The 18,690-nt window shown below is 47.4% G+C and overlaps 1 long non-coding RNA gene across 1 annotated transcript; it reads right to left on the bottom strand.

Annotated features, from left to right (window-relative positions):
• Positions 1-1,357: 1,357 nt before the first annotated feature.
• LOC140256281 (uncharacterized) lies at positions 1,358-5,531 on the bottom strand. Its single transcript, XR_011904676.1, has 3 exons — positions 5,445-5,531; positions 5,061-5,163; positions 1,358-4,029 (listed from the first exon to the last, which is right to left on the bottom strand). It is a non-coding gene; the product is annotated as an uncharacterized lncRNA (long non-coding RNA).
• Positions 5,532-18,690: the final 13,159 nt, after the last annotated feature.

Raw genomic sequence — 18,690 nt, 5'->3', positions numbered from 1 at the left:
TAACGGATTCAGCTAACGTTTCTTGTAGTTTATGTTAATAATGATCACTCCAATATTTTAACGTATTTCAACAGTTTCAGCAGCTTTATGGGGGGAGATCACTATTATTTACTTGAGTGACTGGCTTTATGGAATAACCGCAGCTTTCAGGGGATGGAGATAGATGCTGAAATGAAGGAAAATAAAACACAAAATGGGTTCTCACCACTCACATCGGACACAAAAAAAAAACAACAAAGAGGAGGAAAAGGAGAGGGTATATATTTGAAACATGGATACTAAAAGCCGTTCCATTTGGACCAAAAAATGGGCCAGTGCTTTTGTATGTAATTTTCAATGAGACTGGAAGAAACATGGAGGAGGTCATGGAGCAGCCCAATATTGGTGCCCAGGAGACAGGCCCCATCCTCTGCCCCACCTCCCTACTCTGTCATTCTGGGGGGACTTTGGGGATTTTAGCTCCTAGATCTCAATACAAGTGTAACACCAAGCAGAGCTGCCCGCAGCTGGGAGCAGCCTCTGCTCCGCTCCCTTGAGCTCCAGGAATGCTCAGGGATCCCATTCAAAGTCCCATGGAGTCAAGGGGCTCCTCTTAGTTCCAGAGCCAGGAAATACATTCTTAAAAGCTGAAACCAGTTTTATAAACACTTTGGCCTAAATCTGGAAACCTCTAAAAATGTATTATTATTTTTTCTTACTCTAATTGGAAACACGTGTGCCCAGCGCTCTGCGTTTTGGAAGCATCTGCCCTGAGATGAGTGAACGGAGCTGGAAACCCCTCCCATCCCACAGCCGTGCAGAAGCAAAGCCTGTGAGTGCACGTAGCAAGGGTTCAGGAGACATGAGCCCCACTGCACAACTGCAATGGTTTTCAGATAGCAAAGGATTTGGCTATGGGATTATTGTAGCAATTAAGAACACAGGGGGAAGCTACCAAAGGAATGTGAGCCCTTCTTTCCTGGCTTGAAGATTTTCTGTGGGCAAAACACGAGAGCTTTATTTATATTCTCTATGAGAAGAATGAAGTTCTTTCCTTGCCATAAAGGGATCTGCAATGATTGCTCAGATTCTTTCAGATAACCAAAATGAACCGCGATGCACCCAGTACAATCACATCACATTTTTCCTTCCTGAAAAGTGCAGCAGAGAAGCCCTGCAAGGCTGCAAACACTTGTGAACCTCCTGCGGAGATGCCATACTTAAAAGATTACGTTGGCAAAATATGGAATGAAGGAGGCAATTCTCCTCCTCAAAGGATGACCATCATCATTAAGACTACTTCAAAGTACATAGAAATTACTCCAAACCTCAGTTCTGAAGGAAAAAACGCGGTGCTTCCTTGCACCTACCAGAAATATTTGTCACTGCGCACCAAAATGCGGATGTAAAAATGGAAACCAGACAGAGTTCAGGCTGCCTGAGAAAAGCTCACTGAGAAAACAAAGCTGTGTGTTAACCCAGCGCAGTCGCAGCCACTTCCTGAGTTATCCTCACAAAATTAAGAAACCTTCAGAGCAAACCCTTCTGAGGGACTGCTGCAATCACCACAAAGGAACCTTAACAGTGACTTGGAATCGTTTGCCTTGTGATGTTATTTCTCAGACACTTTAAAAGGATTGCTCTTCTTTTGCAGAAGCTGTCGGGTGACGATGGGATGCAAACAATTTTGCATTCAGAGGACTGTCATCTTCCCCCCCACACACAGCTGTAGGATTTGTGCCGTTGGCACCCATTATCCTGGATAACCATACGTTTCTGACGCTGCTTTTCAGCAGCAAGCTTACACTCCTCAGAATTAGTCACTGCAGAACAATCCACGTGGTGACGGGGATGAGAAAATGAAATCATGATGAGAGGGGAATGAAAAACCCCAACTGCCTGAATTCAGGTTAAGAGCAGCACTGATTAATTGGAAAAAAATAAAAAGTCCTTCACTTATATTTGGCAGCATCAGAGCATTCTGTATCAAACATTGAAATTATGATCCTCTCCTAGATGAAACCCTGAGCCTGGTAATATAAACTGGCAGATGGCATCCCCTGCTCCTGGGGGTGAGAAGCAGAGGGCACTGCCATGCTCGCATTGCGTGCCACATGGCAGCAGCTCTCTTCCCACATGTAAGGTGTGGTGTTTCTTGCAGGTATTTGCTGGGAGTAAGGAGGGACAGAACATGGAAAGTCATAAACCTAAGAGTTAAGTTTGTTTCAAAAGATGGTCACAAGTCACGTTTCTCCATACAAATCCGTGCAGAGACAGATGCTGCTTCTGTGTAATTTCTGACTTCAAAAGGCTCGAGCAAGGGCTAGCTGTGACCCGTCAGGAGAGCTGGCTGGCAAACAGCGAGTTTGTTTCATGACAACTTCTGAGGTTTCAAAATCTGTTTGTGCTCCACAGAGGAAACAAAAATCAAAACACTTCCAATGCAACAGGGAGGCCAGTTCTAATGCACATGATCTGAGCAGGGGCTCCTTGTTTTACAGTGGATCTTCCCCCACCGTCCATGCAGCCCGCTGGGTACATCCTGATGCCAAATGCATTGGCCCCCAAAGTAGCCCATGTGCTTTGATAGAAAGCCTATGAGGTCATAAGCCCATGGCCACTGCTGCTGCACTGCTTGTTTGGGATGGTGCACACCCAGCAATGAGCCCTGCCAGCAGACTGGGGAGGTGGAGGAAGGGAGCAGAGGCCAACCTAGATGACACATACTGTGTGCTCAGTGCATCCATCTAGCAAGAACTCAGATCAGCAACACACAACAAAGGAGAGAGATCAACCTGTGGGTAAGCAGCCGGAGGTGGGTTCTTCCACCTTTTATATTTTGTGCTGGGAATATCTCCCACCAAATTGCTAAATGAAAAATCAAAGTGAAGATGCTGACCAGCAACTAAAACCTGCATTTTTCTTCATGAACTGATGTGATGTTATTCAGGTCCTGATCCCAGCTGCTCCGACCACTCCTGGATTCACTGCAGCGAGTTATCCAGAAGGCAAGGAAGGATAAATCCCTGCCTCCAGAACACCTTCCCAGTTGAGAGAAGTTGCCAGTTTTTGTCAAGTAATAAATTCCAGGTGCACTGAGCTGTCAGAGCACAAGAAGAGCTGCGCCGGGCTGGGAATAACACTGCTGAAATCACCAAAAATACTGCAGCTCCCAGAGAAAGGAAGAAGCCCTTGGAGCTGCGGGGGGACAGACTCCTTGTCTTTTCCTGATTTTCTCTTGCTCTTTGTAACCCTATCTGAGCTCTACTGACTGGCAATAGCACCGTCTGTATGAATCCACGAAATACAAGGCAGACAAAGAGCCAAACCCTGTCAATCACGAGCAGACAGGACACGATAACACTCCTGAAACAGGTCCAAAATTTAAAGACCCTCCCTATATAAAGGCAAAAGTTAATTCAATGACAGAAAACACAGCAAGACCTCTCCAGTGCCAGGTCCCCATGTTTTCATTGAGCTCTATCTTGTGCTTCTGCTCCATCATCTGCTATTCACATGACTCCACTTAGCAACCGATCTGATTAGGCTTGTTTGTGCACTGGGTGCTATTATTTCTGGTTCAGATTAGTGCTTCCTTCTTTCTCTGTTTCCTCACATACAGCTGAATTATCTCCTTTCACCCAGAGCTCTCTGCATGGTTATCCCACTTCTGCACAGCAAAGCAGAGCATCCTTGCTGCTGCTGTTTTATGGCTTCGAAGGGAGGAAACAACACTCATTTTCATGCAAATCCCTACTGTCTATCAGGCATCATAGTTGTCAAGCAGGTCATTAGAGGCCTACTGTGTAAAATGAAGATTACTAATTACAGCTGGAGAAATAATTTGCAACAGATAATTTATCCAATGGATTTAGATGTTTTTCTCCTTGCAGAGTCCCTGCCAGCAGGTTGTGACTTCACCGGAGCCAGGCATCGCTTGGAGTGATTTTAACTCATTCCATTCATGGCAGTGGATTCTGGTTTTTCACTCTCACTTTTCCTGAGCTGGGTGCTCACCTGGCATTGATCTCAGGATGTCGGGTTTGTTTCCTGGCTCAGACATCAAAATAGGGCTGAAATGAGTAAACACCAGAATAGCTTTCCCCCCCAACACTGATCTGTGTTTCTGCAAATAGCACAACATAAAAGTAGCTGGGGAAACTTCCATTAAAATGCATTTATGCAGGGGAAAAAAAAAATAGTAATTGCAAAAACTAAGTTTTACCCAGAGCAAATCTCACAGATCTCAGACAAGAGCCTGAGGTTATGCAAGTCTTATGAATGAATATCACCAAAAGTAGGGGAAAAGTTATCCTGCAGGGAAAAGGGGAAGGAATGCAGCCAGCTGCCAACATCCCCAAAGGCCTTGTAGTACCCTATGCACATCCATTAAATACAGAAGGAACTGAAAATGAAAACTTGTGTTGTGACTCATTGTTATAGGAAACAGGATTGAGCAAAGCCTGACTGTGTCACTGCGATGGAAATCCAAAACATGGGTTTGGGATAATTTTGATTGACTGTTTCTCCCTCAGCCCATGACAAATTCTGTTGCTTTGGCTCAAAATGTTTATGATTCAGTCTGAAAAGAGAAATAGAAGCCTCCCATTGATTTTCTTCCTGCTACAAAAGTCAACGTGCTGCAAACATCAATTCCAGCTCGATGCACCCTGTGAGCATTCAGAGAAAGGTGGAGAACGAAGAAAGGAGGCAGCTCACCCAGTTAACTAATGCCAGTGCCCAACACACACGCTCATAAGAAACCTTCAGCAACATCCACCATTTTCTTAATAAGAGGCAAAGTCACACCTAGATCTGGCACAGCAAACCCCGAGTTGTGAAGGAGCTGCTTCATTTCCAGCTCACGAACAATACAGAGAACAGCCTCAGGAGGGTTAAGAGAGTTTCAATGAATGAAAAAAGGACAATTTGTACCAGACTCCCTGATCCCATCTGCTGCACTATGGGAGCACGTGGTGTTCCCTGCGGTGACTCACCCTCCTTTGTGCTCACAGGCAGGGAGGGATGGGAGATGGAGCTGTGCTCGGTGGGGGAAAACACAGCCAATGTTCTGAGCTCACCTGTTAGTCTGAACCATCTCACACGAAGGCCTTTGCAGGGCTCTGTGGTCCCTCAGCATGCACGCTGGCTGAACGGTGCTGGTGGCCAGGGGAGGTGGTAGCCCTGGGTTGGAGAAAGGAGCAGCAGTGAGGGATGTGAGCTGTGTTCTCCACTCTGCTGTGTGACAACAAGTCCACCAAGTCCAGCCACCAGCCCATCCCCACCATGCTCACTGACTACCTCCCTCAGAGCCACATCTCCACAGTTCTAGAATACCTCCAGGGACGGTGACCTCATCACTCACCCCCTGGGCAGCCTGTGCCAGCGCATCGCCACTCTTTCTGAGAAGAACTTTTTCCTAATATCCAACCTAAACTTCCCCCAGTGCAACTTCAGGCCACTACCTCTCATCCTTCCAAGATCCCATCTTCCTGCCCCAGATGCCTCCCCATGCCAGCAGGTCTCTCAGCACAGCTGTGAAGGCACAAGCACCTGGGGGTAGTTTTATACGGCTTGGAGGTATTTAACCCTTTCTCTAAATAAGTTATTAAGAAAAAGTGTGTTTGATAGAGCTGAGAGAGCAGCAAACCGAATCAGGCTTAATTGTGCTAATTACCCAAAGCAAAGCAACTGACTTAAGATCTCTAAAGGAGCAGGCTGTATCCTGCGTCTGAGCAACACCTGTGTGCATGCAGTAGCCCTCATTTCTAAATGGCACCAGTCTGAATCTCAGTGTGGTTCTTAGCACCACTTGGGATCTCAAGCAGCTGATGCCTGGTGGCAGCTACACATCCCTACATCCCACCCAACCCAGAGCTGTTCTCCAAGTGTCCTGACTTAGGTCAGCTCAGACTCGAGTGCTGCCTTCCCAACCCCTCCCTGTGCTTTCATCCTCTGGCTGAAATCTGTAAGGAATCCCCAGGATTCACCAATAGAAATCATTTATTTATGGGTTTATTGCGATGACCTGGTGAGGCTGGAGGTTGCTGTGAGGGTATCGGTGTAATGTGGGGCACAGCCAGCCAGACCCCAGCACTGAGTCTTAAATACCTAAGGGCATTCCCGCAGGCATTACTGCTGCATTGTTGTGGTTCTTTTTTAATGCTGAACTGTATGTTTTAGAATACACAGATGTCTTTGTTCAGAATAAACCAAAAATAGCAGATTTTCCTCTGCTTAGCTGGGTGTTAAATTATTTACATTTCAAAACCCATAAGTAGAAACAATGACTGCATTTCCAGAGCCTGCTCCTGCTGTCAAATATCCTTTTCTCTTTTGCAACCTAATTTAGACTTCCTTTTTAGAGTCACAGCTTAACTCCATTTCCAATTACATTAAAGGAACCAAGAGTCGAGGTTGTTATCTTGCCATTTCCATGCACAGTGACAAGAGATGTTCCCCATGAAGGTGAGGGCAGCCATTGCTGTGCCTATGCAGGGGGTGGGCAATGGGGAGGTGAGGGCATTCATTCCCTGTGGCCCCATTGGGCTCCCTTGTGTGGAGCATCCAGGGAATAATGCTAAGGCTGGGTGGGATGCTGATCATGGGGCCTGGCGTGGGTCAGCAGAGCTGCTTTAATAGCAGCATAAGCTGGAACTGAACAAGAAATGCTCTCAGATACCCCATAATTTCAGCAGGCTGGCTGAGCCTCCACATCTGCAGGGGTTGATGAACCACCGCCTTCCCAGCACCTCCCAGCTCTCCACTCTCCTTTGCCAGGTGCTGGCACCGCGATTGCCAAAATCCTTGTGTGGGTGCCAGTCACCTTTGCCCCTCTTTCTCCCAGTTCCACTCCTGCGTGTGTTTCTGCTTACCCGGTTACTGCCTCAGCCCACAGCCATGCAAGCTGAGCCCTGGCCAAGGAGCAGCCATCTGAGCCCTGTGTCTGCTGCGGTTCACCCAAACTCATTGCATTCGTTTCTCTCGTGGCAGAGCAGCATCCCAGCGGCGCGTGCTTTTCTTGGAGGCTTATAAAAGGGATATTATGTATCTAGTTGGAGTCTCTGCATCGCCAGCCCCTGTGATTTTATTACCCATCTTCTGATATTTGGAATTTTTCATAAAGCTCTGCTCTTGGATGCGAGTAATAAGTGAGGCTCTCAGCTTTCACTGAGAAATGAAAGGAAGCTCCTAGCCCGCATGTTTTAGAAAAGCTGGAATATGTGCCCGAAGGCACCGACTCCAAAAGGCAAATTAAAAGACCCAATATGTTTTCTTTCTTTTTATTACAATTGTGAGTCAGGGCCAGGAATGGGGCACCATTGGGGATTTATAGGCTCTGTGCTGGCAGCTCTCCGGTCTCAGTGATGGTGCTGTGCAGAGGCAGTTGGGCATTGCAAAGCTCCTGGTCGTGCTCACCTGGTGCCGTGCGGCTCTTTGGGACAAAGCACACCAAGCATCTCTGCAGGGCAGGCTCTGCAAAAGGTGTGGTTTGAAATGCACGTACCACCTTATAAACCGATGAGATATGGAATGACTTGTACTGAGATTAAGATGGAGGCAGTGCCGTCTGCATGCGTGGCAAGTGGCATTTCACTGGGGTGGATGGCTCTGTAATTTGGAAGAAGTGGGTGACTGGTCCATGCTTGGGAGGGCTGATGGCTGAGGATGCTGTTTGCATGCTGGGCACGGCTTTCTCATCCAAGCCATTATGGACAATGAGATGAAAATGATCACAGCCATACTGATTGCCCCATAACATCAAAGCCAAGGCAAACACCATCCGAACAAAGTGCTCCTCTGGAAGGCAGGGCCTTTGCAATCCCAGTGCTGCACCCACCCCATGTTTGTTGCACATACGTGTTTGGTTTTGGAAGAAACATACAAACAGCCCTTTCCACTTTGTGAGCAAAAGGACTACAAAAGGCACATACACTGCACCAGCTGAGCTATGGGCTCACAAGGAGTAAAAGTTTGCTGACTGAATACCTATACCAGGCAGGTTCGACTTTATAACAAGTGACACATTGGAGGATGGGTCTCTACATGGGCTGCCCACATTCCTCTTGGTTTTTGGAGCAAACACTCCATGGTAAAGCTGTGAACACTTCCTCCCCAAGCATTTCTTGGGGTGTTGGTGCCACAGCATGGCCATACTTCTAGGAAGCAGCAGAAGCGTGGGGGGTGTTTGCCAGTGGAGCTGCAGGAGGCCTCTGGGAACAGAACTTCCATAGGGCTTCCCAGATCACGGGGCTGCCAGCAAACCCCTACATGTGGGCATCCTCCAAAGGGAACATCCCACCACACCTCCCCTGCTGCAGCAAGGGTCCTGCTGGCTTTGTGGGGCTGGGTACTGCTAGGCAGGGAACTGCGAGCAGCTCCACCTTAAGCTGAAGCTCTGTGAGTGCTCTGCTGGCCTCCTGCCATTGAAACCGCTGCAGGCTGAGCTGTCATCAGAAGAAAGTGTGTGCTTTGCACAGGGAGGGGGTGGCCAGGCGGCTGTTTCTTCATTGATCTTTCAATTCTAAAAGCTTATTTCTGGGGTGGCTTTATTTTTCCCCCCTTCAATACGATGCATTTCAAATAGATTTTGCAACCCCTCACACTACTCCTCACAAAGGTAACTGTGATAAATGCCCTGTTTTCTGGGGGGGGGGGGGGCCTCACCAGCACCCCAGACAGAGATCCCCAGGGCTGCCTGAAGTCATGGAGGCTCCCTGGGTGCCCCCTGAGTCCCCAGACCTGCTCTCTGTTTTCCATCCTGTGCTTCCTGCTAATCACACCATCAGTACTTGTGCTGATTAACCGCCTAGGTCTCCATTTAATTAAAACACACGCTCTTTTGGAAGAGCCAGAGGTTGCAGACAGATTTGATTCCTTTCATTCCAGATTGGATTGGCATTAGCCATCAATACTGGGGGAACCAAAGCAGTTCACCCTTTCCCTGACTGTGTCAGATACATCACCAGCTGATTGCTCAGACAGTGACGTTTTATAAGCCTGAGAATCTCCAAATATTTAGCCACACTTTCACAGGGTCACTCTTTTCCATTAAAAGACTGTGCAAAAAAACACACCTGCATAGAAGGCCAACACAACACCAATGTCATTATGGAGGGAAAGCAGTTCAGGAGCAGCTCCTGATCAAAGAGCAAGGTGGGTCACAGGGTCTAGTTTAGCCTGAGCAGGTCCCTTTGGAGCCCAGCAACAAGCAGCTCATGGGGCTCACACCCTCTTGGAAGGGCTTAAAAAGGTCCCATGTTGCAGAATGCTGGCAAGCAGGAATGTAGGGTGTGGAGGGACGTGATCACTTGCAATTAACCCCAAGCAACAGGCATGCAATAGAAAGCCTGCTGTGTTTGCTTTGCTGTGAAACAAGAAAGAACTTTGCTCGTTCCTGGCCGTGCCCAGAAGGACATTGCAGCCCCATGCACCAGACCCACACACTGCCGGGGCACTGCAGACCGACCGGACTCACTTTTGTAAGGAACACTGCAGTGCCTCATTACCAACTTCAAAAGTATTTGGCTGTAGATTACTTTTGAGGTTTGGGCCGAGGCCAGGGACTCCAGCAGGAAAAGTCAAACCTAAACAGACGAGTTCAGGTTCAAACTTCCCCAGCCCGGCAATGGGGCGTTCCCCACTGGGTGCAGGGAGAGCCCTTCTGCAGGGCATGGCTGCACAAAGGGCATGGAAGACATTAAGGCATTTTCCAGCAGCAGCCAATGGCCCAAATTTCACCTTGCAAAAAACAAACAAACAAAAAAAAACAAAAAACCAAACCAAAATGAAAAAAAAAAAGCAAAGAAACCCACCAAAGCTAAGAACTTGCTCCTCGGTGTTTCACGGCGATAGCAACCTATGCCTGTTGGGATTTATTTTCTTTCTACACCCACAGCTCATGGGGGCCATGGGATCCTGTTGAGTTTAAGGCACTGCACAGCTCTGTGCTTCAGATATTGCTTTCATCAGGAATGGCTTCCTGTCCACAACAATGCCCACTCTCCTATTACTGGAAGGGGACCCAATGCCCTTATCTCTACCTGCATGGGGATGGGATGCTGCTGCCTGACCCTTAGAGCAGGTCCCCAAAGCAGAATCCAACCTCACAGCTGGAGCTGTTGGCTGCCCCCTGCCATGTGCTGCTGCAGCTCCCTGCACCCCAGGGAAGCTGTCACCTACAGGGAGACATCAGCTCTCCCTTTGCTGGTAGCACCTTTTTTCTGCTTGAATTGATGCAACATCAGCCAAATAAGGAGGGACTGCAAACAGCCACAGAAAGCTGGGGAACTCCTAGGGCGCAGCATGCCGGGAATATCCAGCTGCTGTCTGGAACAATACAACAAATGCCGTCGGTTCATTCCTGCAGCCTTTGACACATAAATTCAGTAACTAACCTGACCTGTGGCTGCTTCTCCGAGAGACTAGCCGAGACATGACAAATATGCCCCTCAGCATACCAGGGCTGATTGCAGGCAGTACTATGGGAATAGCTCAGAGCTGTGTGGTTACAGCAGGAAAAACCAGTGTGCTCCAGGCACAGCCTGCACTGCGAGCGTGGCAACAAAGCACTGTGTGGGTGTCCTTAGGGAAAATCCTCACCTACACAGGGAATGAGTGTTGGCTTAAGGAAGGTGGGCTCACATTTTAGGGTCTTTGCTGGCCACCAGCACGGCCATGGGCTGCTCTTCCAGCATGCCGGGCAGCTTCCAGTAGGGATGGTTTCCCAACAGAAACACTCAAACTTGCTTCGGGTTTTGCTGCACAGCTCTTATTCTGCTCCCATCTGCCAGGGCCATTTCAAACCTTGAGTTTTAACATGTGATTTCACAACACGTGGCTCTGGGAGGGTGACCAGCCTGCAAATCAGCCCCCTCCAATCCCCAGTCAGGCGCTTTACATTAAGCAATTAAACTGAGCAATAAATATCACTTTGTTGTGAACGAGCCTCCATTTCCTTTTCTATTTTAATAACAATAATGGTCAAACTTCTGTTTAAGAAGCACTTTCTGGTTCTATTTGGAAATGTGCCAACCTATTCAAGAGACATAAGATTTGTATGGGGAGGCAATAGTTTTTATTAGGTCGAATTATATAATTAGGAAAGGGAAAAAAAAAACCCACAACCAACACAAAACCAACAGTGGAGCTTTCAGGCACGCAATCCTTTCTCTGTGTGCAGGGAAATGCAGTGCTGCTGCTGGGCAGTGCAAACACAGCAGGCATTGCTGCAGCCACCAGAGCCCGCCCAGGGCTGGGGGTCAGGATGTGGTGTCTATGGCTCCTGGGAGGACCCTGCCCTACTGCAGCCACATGAACAAAGCTCTGTTCAGTACCTGCCAGCCCCAAGCAGGCTGGGTCTCCTAGGTGTACACATGAGCTCACTGTTCAGAAAATTACATTTTTTAAGCGTATGATCCAGGCATGTGGGATTCCCACAGCTTCTTCTGGCACAGCCTTTGCTTCATCTTTTGGACTGGAAACCTCTTGGGGCAAGGACTGTGGTTTTAATTATGCACAGTTCCCAGCTGAGCAGAGCCATCAGTCCCTGCTAAATGAATAAATAATCACTGCAGCAAAGCACAGCCCCTTCCTGGCTCAAACCCATTACTGAAGTGTTTGTAGGTCACTGCATATTTGTAAGCAGAACTTAAATAAGATATGTGGATTGGGAAACCCATAAGAAATGTCAGACTGAACTCCAAATTCTGCAATGTATTTTGATAATTAGAGGTGGAAAAAAAACGTTCAGTAGATAAAACTGATGCCAAGTCAGGACTAAGGGCTTCCACTCCTCACACCCAGCATCAGGCAATGACTTTTGGCCACGGCACTGGTTGCTCATTCAAGTTGGGTTCTGAATTCCCTCCATCCTAGTGAGATGTGGAAATGGACAGGGGCTGGGTAACTTATTTTAATGATTTCCCAGCCATCACAGGAGGAGCTTCTCCAGACCATGCACTGCTCTGACACCAAGCAGACCGGCTGCCCAGGAGGCACACATCCACTGTGCTCTGTGCCACCAGTGCCACAGGCAGTGCTGCAGCAGAGGGTGGTTCAAGGCAGAAAAAAGAACAGAAACCACAGACAGTGCAGATACACAGCAGGCAGACATCAGGGAAGGCTCAGGAACTGACAGTGAATTTGGACCCACACAGACAGGAATCTTTTTGGGTAAAAAGACGCAGATTATTGCAGGAAGTCTGAGAACAATGCTTGACTATTTAAGGACAGCAGTGTTTCCTTTCTGAACATCAGCATCATTAATTTGCTTTGGAGTCCAGCCAGATTCCATCTGATGCCTGCTCTCCTGTTAAGGTGGAAAAGTATGCATAAAATCTTGCTCAGTGTTTCCCAAACATAATGGCCCCATATCTCTATTCACATGCATTAAATCTTTGTAATCTGCCTGTGATTGCCACAAGATGTTAGAGAAGTATAAATAAGCTCAAAAAAGCCACACAATTCCTGGGTGAAAACAGGGTCACTGAGGAGTATTAAAATCAAATGTTGCTGATTACTGCAGCTGGGAAGGTGCTGCCTGGCCACTTTTGTTCTGCCCCAAGACTTCTATTTCATCCCAAAGCACATCGTGCCCATCTCCAGCCTTACTGGCCACACAGAGCTTCCACCTCCCATCATAAACAGGGAGCGAAAAGCAGAGATGTGAGTGGCAAGTCATGGGCCAGTCGTTGGAGGATAAATTACACCGGGTTGAGAAATTCACAGGAAAGGATGGGGTAAGAGCCATTTGTACAAGGAGTTAAAGATTATTTCCAAACATCAACCACAGTAACTGAAATCACAGTCGTTTTGCCACGCGCCTTTCTCTGTACGTCCAACCTGCAGCAGAGCAGACCAAGTAACCTTCTCCATTCACTGACTGGATGGAGCTGCTTGGCATTTATTCTGCTGGAGGCGAGGTGCTTTTCTCTGGTTTGTAATTATTATTTCTTTAAATCCTTGCCTCTACCCAAACACGACTCCTGCCCATGTGCTAAAGAGCTTAATTTCCCCTTTCATTTTCCCCTGTAGCTGCTTCTATCCCTTATGTTGCTGCTGATGCCATAGCTTGCTCTAGGCCCAAGTGCAAAATAGATATTCAAACCATGGATCACCTCCCTGGATGAGCAAGGGTTTGTTGTGAGGCAGGTGAGGGCAGGAGGGGTGCTTCTTATTTCTGAGCAATGGAAGGGGCAGCTCCTGATCACTGCCCCCAGGCTCCCAGCATTAGGCTGGGAAACTTGCTGGCTTAAGCTGTCTTTCCAGCTGCCTTCACTGGTAACAGGAATCCCACAGAGATCTGATCTTGATTTATGAGGGCTTGGGATCCCTGATTAAGCAGCTAGGAGTGCTGAAGCAATGGTAGCATCTCTTTGCTGCAAGCTTTCTTAGTTACCCATCAGGGACTGTGAGCTGTTAGTGAGTCCTCTGTCACCTTCTTCTATTGTTTTGTGGTCAGAGCCCTGACGCTCAGATAGAATTTGAAACCCTGTTGAACTTCTTTCCCTATTTCTCTCCATTTTGGGGCTTTTGAGACAAGTTCTCGCTCTGAAAACAACTCTCAATTTGATGCATGTTAGCCTCACTGAGGACACGACTGTGTTTGAAAATGACATTTTTTCCTCATTGCTCATGCAGTGCTTTGACTGTTAGAGAAAAATGAAGTGCTTAAGAGTTACCTGGTTGAGTAAAGATCACACTGGGTGTCTGAAGAGCATCATTCCCAGCCTGCCTGCCTCCAGCAAACCCCATACTGCCTTAAGGAATGGGGTGACCACAGCAATGTGTCATCCTGCTCATTCTGGCTCCTCGGATCCATGTGATGTGACTGTCATCCCAAAGATGGACTGTGCTCAATGGCTCTGTGACACTCAGTGACCAACAGATGTTCAGGTTGGATATTAGGAAACACTCCTTCTCAGAAAGAGTGTTCAGGCAGCGGCACAGCTGTCCAGGGAGTGATGGGGTCACCATCCCTGGAGATGTTCCACTGGGGATGCGGCACCGAGGGATGTGGGCACAGTGAGAGTGGGTTGGGGTTGGACTTGGTGATCTTAGTGGTCTTGTCCAACTGTAATGATTCTATGATTCTATGGAGAGAATTAGTTCCTTTAGCTGGCAACTTAGAAAATACAAGAAAGGAGAAGAAAAAATAAATAAATTCGATCCTATCACATGGCTGCTCTTTGCCTTCTGCTTGGGTTTCCAAAGCAGTGGGAGCAGGGCATGGCTGTGAGGCTGCATTATGCAACAGCGATCCCTTTGTTCCCTCCCACTTCAAGATTTAGCAGCAGGGAAGCAAAAAACTCCCATCTAGAAATGCAGAGGGGGGAGCAAATGTTAAGAGGATGCTGAATCCCTCTGAGCTATTAATGGAGAATTGCATAACAGCTGCCGCGGGGTTGCTAGGTTTTACCACGTCCCTGCGCAGTGTTGGATATTAACAGGGCTTGTGCTTTCGGTGGTAGCTGTGAGCGGGGTGCGGGTTTCCATGGAGCTGGGAGCGTTGGCTCTGCTCATTCACAGCAAGATCTTGCAGTGCTTTGCTAAATCCATCTCCCAGCGAGGCGGGTACCACGGAGCCTGCGGGATGCGCGGGGGTGTGCCCGCCTCGCCTTGAAAAAGCCATTAAAAAAGAAACCTTTAAAAAGCGAGATTCGGGAACGATGCCTGCTTTGTCTCGCCTGGCAGCGCCGTGCTTTAACCCTCCTGTCCCCAGCACTGCAACGTCTCCCATATGTGGGTCTGCCCTGACTGCTCCCAGTAACACAGCGCCCACCTCCTGCTCCACGTCTGAAGCATCTCCACGGAGCGCACGGTGCGTGTTTCAGCACGTTGGCTTTGTGGGATCAGCCCGCACTGGGGCTGGGTGCTGACGTGCTGTGCTTGCCTTTGGTAGGGGAGAAGGGCAGCAAGATGCCAGAGATCCCACATCTCCGATATGCATGTGAGCTCAAACAGCTTTCTGTTGTGCCTCTAATTAGGCTAAGTGGAGTGCTGGATTCAAGTGCTAATTAGAAATGACCACTCTAAAATACATTAGGATATTTAGGGCTCTGCGCTGTTTGCATATTCAGGCTACAGCTCCTGCTGTTGTGTTTGTGTGAGTAATGAGATGACTCCATCCACCTAATCCCTTTTAACCCGTGGTATTAATTATTTTATATTTCATTGTGTACTATTTTATTCTATTTTATTATTTATTATTATCACTATGCTTTCTTTTATTGTGACAGCTACACCGTGTCTAAGGAAACGGGTTTCTAGCTATGGGAATACACCCACAACCTCACTGGGTGAACTTTGCCCTGTTCCTGGCAGGCAGCTGCCTTGCAATTTCTGTTGTGTAAAATGAAACTTCTGAGTTTTGTGGAGCCGAGATCAAAGTACAGGTAGGACTGGGCTCAGGCTGTAAGCCAAAGGTTTGGTGTAAGGCTGGTACCAACCCTGCTCCAAGTCCAGTGTGGGCTTGGCCTCAGTTCAGCTTCACTCCCAAAGACAAACTGATGAACTTCCAGCCCTCAGATGGATGAATATGGACATATCTACGGCCTCACAGAGCCATAATTTCTGCCCGAGTGCTTTAGTATTTGGAAATCGTAAATAAGGCAAAGTGAAAAGGACAAGCCCCTTTAATCTACAAGCGGTGTGCTAAATGATGGCGGTAAATCTCTGCTGGCCCCACAGCAGGTTGATTGACACACCCAAATAGCAGCGATTTTATCCCACAAAGCAAAAAGTAGGTATGGAGATCAGGTTTTGGAGAACAAAATCATACCCAGAAGGCTTTTTCCATTTTTCCATCCCTTTCTTGTAATCTCCAGATACTGCTCCTTTAGTGTTTGAGTGACGCTAAGTGAATTAAGAGAGAAATATCATTATTTTTAAAGACATGGGCTCTTGACGAGGATGAGATGGGACCAGCGAGCAAGGAATTGCAAAGAACTGAGTCTGCTCTCCCTGTGTGTTCTGTAAGGCAATCTGCAGCTGCAGAAAAACCTCCCCTTTTCGTGTTGTCTTATTTACTGCACTGTGCATCCCAGCCTTCACTTGGGCTGAAGAAAAAGAGAAGAATGAAGAAAAATGATCAGCTTTGACAAGGATGCTCGCACATTTCCCTGCAGGGGGAATGCTGGGGGGAATGCATTTGTACCCTACAGCACCATTGTTTCTCTTCTATAATCCCCACTCCCAGCATCACATAGGGACCATCAGAATGGTCCTCTGCTGCCCTGGGGCTGGGGCCCAGAGATTTATTGCCAGGTCATTGCTGGTAAGGAAGTGCCTGGAGAGGAGGAAAATCTGCTCTGTGGATAGCCAGGGCAAGAGCCAGAGCCTTGCTTCCCACCATGCAGAAGCAATATCTGCACCTGTCTGTACACAACATTATTTCCTAGGTACCTGACTTGTAGGTACAATTAAGGACTTGTAAATCTGAGGAAGTCTTAAATTAAGGGACAAAGCTGTGCCTGCAAACATTTGTGCCTGTCATTTTTTCTGCTCTAGCAGTGGAAGTCCTGTTAAAGTGAGGATGAAAAATTGGTCCTATGTCAATAACCTGCATGAATGATGCTTGAGAAAACTGGCAAGTCATCAAAAGACCCTGTTCTCTGCTTAATTCCCTCCCTGGCTCATTATGGATTACCACGTTTTGTCTAGTTAGTGGCATGATTATGGAAATAGAAAAACCATTTTTCTCTGCTTCTTATCTAAAAGATAAATGAGGCACATATAATTGGCTCAAGTTATCATGCAGCAGTGAGCAGCGGTGATGCAGCTCTTTTCTGTCCTCAGCTTGAAGTCCTGAGGCAGAGTGAGCTGTCAGCATCCTGCTCTGGCTGCTTCCTACCCCAGCACCCACACAGAGCCAAAAGCAATATGTTTATTAAGGGCTGATGTTCGTTGCCAGAAAAAGGCTGTTCTATCCCCAAATTAAGCTTTCTTTCCCCAGATTAAGCCCCAGATTGGAGATGCCAAATAAGCACTTCCCTTAGGGCTGCTGGGCTCTGTTCCTGGACCCAGTTACAGCTGCCTCAGATGGAGGGGATCCCTCAGTTTGGGCCCCAAATCAGCATTTTCTACTTAAAATCACCTGTCAGAGTTCAGAAGCTGTGACGATGGGGTCACACTTGTGCTGTCATTGCATTTCCTCAAGCCTCTGAAGACGCTATCAAGGGATGTTAATTGGAAAACATTAGAAAATGCCTCAGCAACTCCAATTCAGACAGGGACCTTAGGGATAACGAGAAAAAACAGGAAAGCGTATTGGTTTTCCTTTAATTCTACAGTGGAAACAAAGAGCAATGGGATGGAAACAGGACACTTTCCCTCTGGTTTATGTTTTCAAAGCTTAATTCCTCTCTAAGTATTCTCTAAGCATCTCATTCAAAGCCTGCTTCTAGAAACTCCAAAATAACAGCTGCCTGATGTGCTCATGATTGTGTTCGATGCATAAAAATAATTTGCCATTTTTCAGAAGCAGCCCCTCCCCCCACCCCCCAAGTTGCACTTTTCACATACAGAACCACGCTAATGAGCAATCCATTACATTGTCATCGCACAGTCATTATTTTCCCAGATGATGGGCAGATGACAGGAGGCTGCAGGTCGTGGATGAGCAGTGGGAATGGATTTAGAGAAGCAGCAACCCCCCGCTCTGCTGCCACCAGGAACCCCCAGCTAATGTGTCCTGAAAATACAGAGCTCTGGAATTGTCCCTCAATGTGGGATTTCACAGTGTTCTCCGGGAAGCATCAATATTGATGTAATAAGGAAATGGAGCTGCAGATGCTAAAGTACTTACTGCATTTTTTTAAACATGGAGACAGCTTCAATTATCCCGCTATCATGTTCTAAATAAGGTTGATTAATCAAGGTTTAAGATAACAGAAGGAGTTTTCTATGCCATTAACATGTCCCCGGAGATTTGCCCTTCTTTTGGGTAATGGGAATCTTCTGGTTGTGAAGACACAGATAATAAGGATTTATAGCACCACAGCATGCAGTGTGTTCCATAAGGGACACTGTGAGAACATGGGCACATGACAGCAAGCAGCTCCAATTACTTAGCTCCCCACCAGCACACCAGGACAGGGCTGCATGCTCCTTCCCCCCACCTCATGGCTTGGTTTTCCTCCTTTCTCCATTTCCCAGTGTTTCTGCTTTGCACATTCACTTCTGGCAAAATAAGTAAATAAATACATAAAAAAATAAATAAGTATTAAAAAAAAGGGATAAGTTCTACAAAGGTCTCTGGCTGTTTCCAAATTCTCCAGCCACAGCCGTTTTCCAAGACCAGAAGTGGACTTTCCAGACCTCACTGTGGGTCTACTGGCCTGAACTGCACTATGTGCATCACAGGTGAGGTTTTCTCCTCAGTATATTCTCTATTTTCCTTTATATAGTAAAATACAAGTACTTGTTGTTTTCTTTTGTTATGTATTTGCTACTAGGGCTTTCAAACCCAATGGCTGTCATGTTGAAATGCAGTGCTTCCTATACATAAGCATGGAAAATGCATCACTGCATCTCTGACTTATTTCCACACTCATTTTCCCCCAGCAGATGTGGGAAATCCCCATGGGCTGCGTGGGCACCTCGGGTGCTGCGTGTGTGAGTGTGTGTGGGTTGGTTTGGGATGAGCAGGGGGAATTGGTGGGGCTTTATCGTGCCTTGTGAAAACAGAGCCCGGAGAGAGAAGAGCAACAC

Source organism: Excalfactoria chinensis, chromosome 9, assembly GCF_039878825.1.
Source record: "Excalfactoria chinensis isolate bCotChi1 chromosome 9, bCotChi1.hap2, whole genome shotgun sequence".
Lineage (NCBI taxonomy): Eukaryota > Metazoa > Chordata > Aves > Galliformes > Phasianidae > Excalfactoria > Excalfactoria chinensis.
The sequence above is the reverse complement of the archived record's forward strand: the minus strand, read 5'-3'. Positions and strand labels throughout refer to the sequence as shown.